The following is a 6856-nucleotide window of genomic DNA, read 5'->3' as shown; positions in this document are numbered from 1 at the left end:
GCTTCCTCACACAGCGACGTCCATGAGGTAACTGGCCAGTTGAGCAGCTCGACTCGACCCGTAACAGGCGCAAGTGCCATGGGGGGGTGGGGGGGTGAGGGGGCCTGGTGTGGGTGGTAGGGCAGTTGTCGGTGGAGGTGGGGGTCAGGGTGGGATTGGGTGGAGGCAAGGTTCGGGATGGGGATATTCACAGTTGGACTGGGGGGAGTAGTTAAAGTTAAGTTGGGTGAGATAAACGTTGAGTTAGAGAGGTTCAAACTAAGGTTGGGATACGTCAAAGTTGGGTCGGAGATATTTCAGAGTTAGGCTGGAAAGATTCAGAATTGGATTGGGGAAGGTCAGAGTTAGGCTAGGGAGATATTCAAAGTTGGATGAGGGAGATTTAAAGTTGGGTGAGGGAGTTAGAGTTGGTTGGGGACAGTCAAAGTTTGATAAAGGTGGATGACTCTCACTTGGGAGGTTGGTAATGTGAACCAAGAGACTGCAAACTCCCGACCATGACGGTGGGAAAACGTAACGACAGACGTATTTGAGGGAAGATGGTGAATGAAAGAAGTACATGAAATTAATGTACGTAAAGAGGAGGGAAGGAAGAGCGAGGAAGGAATGATGCAAACAATTCTCAGCTGGTGATGATGAAGTGTGCACATTATGAAGGAATGTCACCTAACCTAGCAACAGTTTACTCTCTCTCTCTCTCTCTCTCTCTCTCTCTCTCTCTCTCTCTCTCTCTCTCTCTCTCTCTCTCTCTCTCTCTCTCGGCATTGTGTAGGTTAACTTCTCCCATTACAAATCTCGCGTCAGTCAACCCATGAAAATGAGAGAGACTATGTTAGTAAGGATCCGCAAACCTCATTTCTAAGGGTTTGAGAGAATACCACACCTTTTGAGACAAACATTCAACACGTAACTTTTAAACTATGTTTTTCATATGTTGAAGGTTCCTGAGTGAGGCCGCTGGCGCTGGGAGGAAAAAGTCAACAAGGAAATATTCACATGTAAATGACACGAAATTGTTTTACGAGCATTTTATGAAGTGTTCAGAAGAAAAGTGAAATTCTTAGAGTCAGGCGGACGTCATTGCCGGCGTTTGTTTCATGGATCTCATATTGTAGGAGAACAGGGAGAGGAAAGACAGAGTGAGGTCAAACGAAGTAGGTGGAGTAGCAGACGAGAGAGAAATGGAGGAATGGAAAGGGGACTAACAGGAGAAGAGACAAACCAAGAGTTACCAGTGAGACACGTAGTCTCAGGATGAGTATCATCAAAGAGATATGATTCACCATAACGCTATGGTAGCAACCACACACACCCTCACAGAACGGGAGCCACACCACCAAGCACGCCACACAGTTCGGGGGTCACAGGTCTAATGGCAGACCCTACATAACTGACCATGTGACCCGACGACGGCCATGCAGCTGGGGCCATGATGGCTGCGGATCCGTCAACAACAGCTCAGGTGTAGACAAGCTTGTGTTTAGCGTGAACAGGCGTTACGAGGCGGAAGGCCCGTGCCAGTTAAGGTGTGTGAGTCAAAATGTTTGTCGAGGAGGAAATCTTGGACAAGACACGTCTTACATTGGTAAGTGTGGGCCCGCAAGACTTGGGGACAAACTCTCATCATAGGCTCCTGCTTGATGCCGTATAACTGAAAATTTCCAGTCCACGATGGACTCTTCCTTCTCCTCCTCCTCTTAATCTTCGTTTGGGTATTGGGCATGGGTGAGGAGGGAACTACAAACTTTACCAGAAGGTCAGCTCTCAAGATTAACTTGTGATCTTGTCCGCCAAAGAGATTTATGGTTTCCAAGAGGATTTCAGCACAGCTGTAGTAGAGGCTACAGAATTAATTGTCTTACGACATCCGAGGCTAAAACGATGAAGTATGGAAAGGTTTTTTGATCGTATACTAACTTCAGTGTAACCTGACATCTGGTGGAGAGAGAAGCGGGCTTCTAAAGTCCTCTATCACTGTGGGACGAGCTAGCTGCTGCTACATTCTCCCACGTCTGTGGGACGACCTCAGACGTCCTCCCTTTGCTAGCCATCTTAGACCTGGTGTCGCTTTCTCCATCCCCATGCCTCTCTCCCAGGATGAGATGAACTTGATATTTGGTAGCATGAGGATTGGACACCCCCATCTGAACAACTTTATTAGAATCTCTTAAAGCCTCATTTATCAGTAAACTATTGTAAATCAGTTCTCTAAAGTAAACATTTGTAAAGGAAAACTCTGCCTCTCCCTGGAGCCCTCCTACCCAGCACTACCCCAGCACACTGGTTCGCACTATCAATGCATGTTATAAGTTCCAGCGGTCACACATTCTCCCATCAAGTGAGATGATTGGCTCTATGCTTTGATATATCCACTTAAGGTCATTAGCGCTGTGTGGCCTTTTCAAAATGAATGAAAAATTGAATTTTATATATATATATATATATATATATATATATATATATATATATATATATATATATATATATATGCATATATATATATATATATATATATATATATATATATATATATATATATATATATATATATATTTTTTAAACTATTCGCCATTTCCCGCGTTAGCGAGGTAGCGTTAAGAACAGAGGAATGGGCCTTTGAGGGAATATCCTTACCTGGCCCCCTTCTCTGTTCCTTTTGGAAAATTAAAAAAAAATAATGAGAAGGGAGGATTTCCAGCCCCCCGCTCCCTCCCCTTTTAGTGGCCTTCTACGACACGCAGGGAATACGTGGGAAGTATTCTTTCTCCCCTATCCCCAGGGATAATATATATATATATATATATATATATATATATGGAAATGGTGAAGAGCTTGTAGATTTATGTGCTGAAAAAGGACTGATGATTGGGAATACCTGGTTTAAAAAGCGAGATATACATAAGTATACTTATGTAAGTAGGAGAGATGGCCAGAGAGCATTATTGGATTACGTGTTAATTGACAGGCGTGCGAAAGAGAGACTTTTGGATGTCAATGTGCTGAGAGGTGCAACTGGAGGGATGTCTGATCATTATCTTGTGGAGGCTAAGGTGAAGATTAGTATGGGTTTTCAGAAAAGAAGAGTGAATGTTGGGGTGAAGAAGGTGGTGAGAGTAAGTGAGCTTGGGAAGGAGACCTGTGTGAAGAAGTATCAGGAGAGACTGTGTACAGAATGGATATATATATATATATATATATATATATATATATATATATATATATATATATATATATATATATATATTCATATCCCTGGGGATAGGGGATTAAGAATACTTCCCACGTACTCCCTGCGTGTCGTAGAAGGCCACTAAAAGGGGAGGGAGCGGGAGGCTGGAAATCCTCCCCTCTCAATTTTTTTTTAATTTTCCAAAAGAAGGAACAGAGGGGGGCCAGGTGAGGATATTCCACAAAAGCCCAGTCCTCTGTTCTTCACGCTACCTCGCTAACGCGGGAAATGGCGAATAGTTTAAAAGAAAGAAAAGATATATATATTCATATATACACACAAACACGAGTAACATATTTCCCGGGTGCACCTAAGACTGCAGCATAACGCTTACCAGAAACTGACAAGGATGCAGCAAGGGAAGGACGCGGCTCCATGTTGTCTACTAACTCACAACTTTAGTGGTTCTGTTGCTTCAGCAGCAAGATCCAAGCTTTCCTCTTGACATACGGGCAGCTTCATACACAAAAGTTTTTTTATGTTTCTTTCTTCCTTGTGAGCTGACTCATAATTTGATGGAGTGAATGAAAAACTTGCGTCATCAGAGTGGGAAGCATCGCATTGTGCAAGTGATGTAGCAGGGACGCCTGGAGGGACGGTGGTCACGTAGTGGCCGGCGTTTGGCCATTATCCACACACACTCCACACACAATAACCACTCACCACCGTCACTGACAAATATATGACGCCGAAATGACAACGAGCGGCGCGTGACTTGCGTCGTAATGTCCACAATATGAGAGACTTCGGAGAGACTATTGGCAGCTTCAAGACGAAACTCCCGCCAAAATACTGCTGGCTGGAGCGACAGAGAGACGCAGGACGGGATGGCTGGCAATGATCGTCCTTCATAACCGAAACTAATGAAATTCTGGGAAAGATACCTGCGGTAGGGGAACTGAGAGAATAAACATGAAATAAAAGTAATCTATCATTTATAATCTATAATGAGTAATTCTGTGAAGAGATAAGGCAAAACTAAGATAACTAATAATATGAGGCAGATGGAGAGCTAATACATGAGATTGACGTAGGACAGATAGGAAAAAGATTTACCTTCAGTAGGTAACGTACTTTCGGTACCTTCAGCTCTTCACTGCCGCAAAGATACTTAAAGTTACCTCCTCCTCCTCTGTGTTTTGTTTTTTCTTACTTCTGCTGCAGCAGCTGCGTCTGCTACTGTTACTGCTCCTTCCTTTTCTCTGACCAAGCGGCCGCCGCCCGAGACCTGAGCCTCGCCAGCTAACTCTGAGCGTTCTTTCAGTCCACACACAGCAACAAGAAAGAGATTACCGAGTTTGACCCCCGACTGAGCCAGGTTATCTTGAGTGATGATGACGTCTTGACAGCGGCCCAGGGAAGGATATAGATGAAGGATTTCATTGTTATCTTCCCTCAGTGTTTCAGAGGTATCCCCTTCCCCTTACACACACACACACACACATTGGTCACTTCCTCTGAAATTCGGAAAAAGAAAGTAGAGACGGAGACTTTGCTCCTGCATTAGAATAAAGGTACCGAAATTCTCTCTCAGCTCATTGGAACTTTGATAATATTTCGGTATATAATATCTCAGAAACTAAACGCAATCTAAATATTCTTGAAAAAAAGTTTGGATGAATTTAAAGCTTTTCGTTACTCAATCACTTGTTTTGTTTTTTTTTCTTTAGGGCTAAAGAACTCAGTAAAAGGACATATGTTTCTTACCTATATCTTATAATTCCCAGTAGGTGGTGAAGGCTATGCTGATGATGATAATGATGATAGTCCTGGCTGTAGTAAGGATAATGGTAGCTGTGGTAGTAGTACTAGGGATGATGGTAGTTGTGGGGCTTAATAGTAGTAGGGATGATGGTAGTTGTGGGGCTTGTAGTAGTAGGGATGATGGTAGTTGTGGGGCTTGTAGTAGTAGGGATGATGATAGCTGTGGGATGGTTATGATGGCGGTGTTGATGGTGATGGTGGTGGGGCTGGTGCAGCACCACGTAAGGTAAGTACTCCTGTCACTTCTCCTGCAGCACCACGTACGGCAAGTACTCCTGTCACCTCCCGCAGCACCACGTAAGGTAAGTATTCCTGTCTCACTTCTCCTCCTGTTCCTTATTAGCAGGTCAGTACTCCCGATTTACTAGGTGTCTACACCTCCAATTCCATCCAGCGGGTAATTACCTATTTGTTCTGCATTAACAATGTCTTCAGTCAATCTGTTCCAATCATCCACCACTCTTACGCAATAAAAGTATTTCTTTATGTCCTTTTTTGCAAGTTTCTTACTTAATTTCATGTTATGTCCTTTGGTTTCTCTATCTTCACGCCTCTGAAAGTACTGTCCACTTCATCGATCTCATGAAAACTTAAAGGTTGTGATCAGGTCATTCCTCACTCTTCTCATCCAAGGTGGGTAGATTTAAAGTTTCCAGCCTTTTTATGTAGCTTAGCCCTCTTAATTCTCGTACCATCTTTGTTGCCTTCCTCTGGACCTCCTCTGCGAGTTCTTTGTGCTCCTTTAGGTGAAGTGACCATATTCTAGTTTTAGCCATCCGTAGGATATGAATTGCTTGCTAAATATTTGTTTATCCATATACTTGAGTTATTCTGGTATTTGCCATCAGAAGGTTTGTCTCCTAAGCTATTCTCCAAATATGGGACTCTAGCGACGGGTGAGGAGTGATGTCTATTACTAAGTCCCTTTCACTCACAGAATCTTGAAGCTTACTTCTTGCTAGGAAATAGTCATATTGAGGCCGTTTTTCGCCTTGTCCCATTCTCATTACACTTGCCTGGGCTGAATTTCATCAACCACGTTCCAGACCAACTCTGTGGTCTGTTCAGGTCCCCTTGAAAACCAAAGCAATCCTTTTCGCTTACATCATGACTTTTGCAACATATGTAAGCATAGCCAGGAAAGATTTCATACCTTCAGGCAGGTCATTAATGTAAATTAAAAAGAGCAGTAGTCCCAGAACGGTACCCTTCCCACTGAGATAATCTTTCATCCAGCGAAGGCGTTTTCATCTTATTCCTGCTTGGTGATTCAGCTTCATTATGTGGTGTTCTTGTTGGCTGTGCTGAGTGGATAGAGGCTGGCGCAAGTCCCAGTGTCCTCTTAGGTCATTTTCACTAAGCCATCCATGCATCCCCGACGGTCCAACTAGAGCTTCAACATTATTTGGGAGATGTTGGGAGGGAGCGAGAGTGCTCATACTTGGCACCACCTGATCTTGGTAATGTTAGGCCTCTTCCTCAGTGGCAAGTTTTACACCTTGTAATTAGTATTTCGTGAACCACAGTCCATCCCAGAATCTAACATATGCATATGATTCATCTGTGAAAACCACAATCTCTTTGACTAGTGTTTTACCAAACACCACTTGAAGGGTTAATCCTAGTTTATTAGGGTGCTCAATTTTCTTCTTTGGTCCCACATCTAATCGTTTTTTATTCGGAAATTTTTTTCTGCTGTGTTCATTACTGTGACTTTGACTTGATGTTCTTAAGTTTCCTCGATGATGTTACAGTGTCATATGGTGCGGCTCATAGAGATATGGGCCGTTGGAGATGAGATTCTCCCTGACGTGTACCATTTCTATCTTTTCTTCTTTGGGCATAAGAAATATCTAATATGGT

The sequence above is a fragment of the Panulirus ornatus genome, chromosome 56 (genome assembly GCF_036320965.1).
Source record: "Panulirus ornatus isolate Po-2019 chromosome 56, ASM3632096v1, whole genome shotgun sequence".
In the NCBI taxonomy this organism is placed as follows: domain Eukaryota; kingdom Metazoa; phylum Arthropoda; class Malacostraca; order Decapoda; family Palinuridae; genus Panulirus; species Panulirus ornatus.
The sequence above is the reverse complement of the archived record's forward strand: the minus strand, read 5'-3'. Positions refer to the sequence as shown.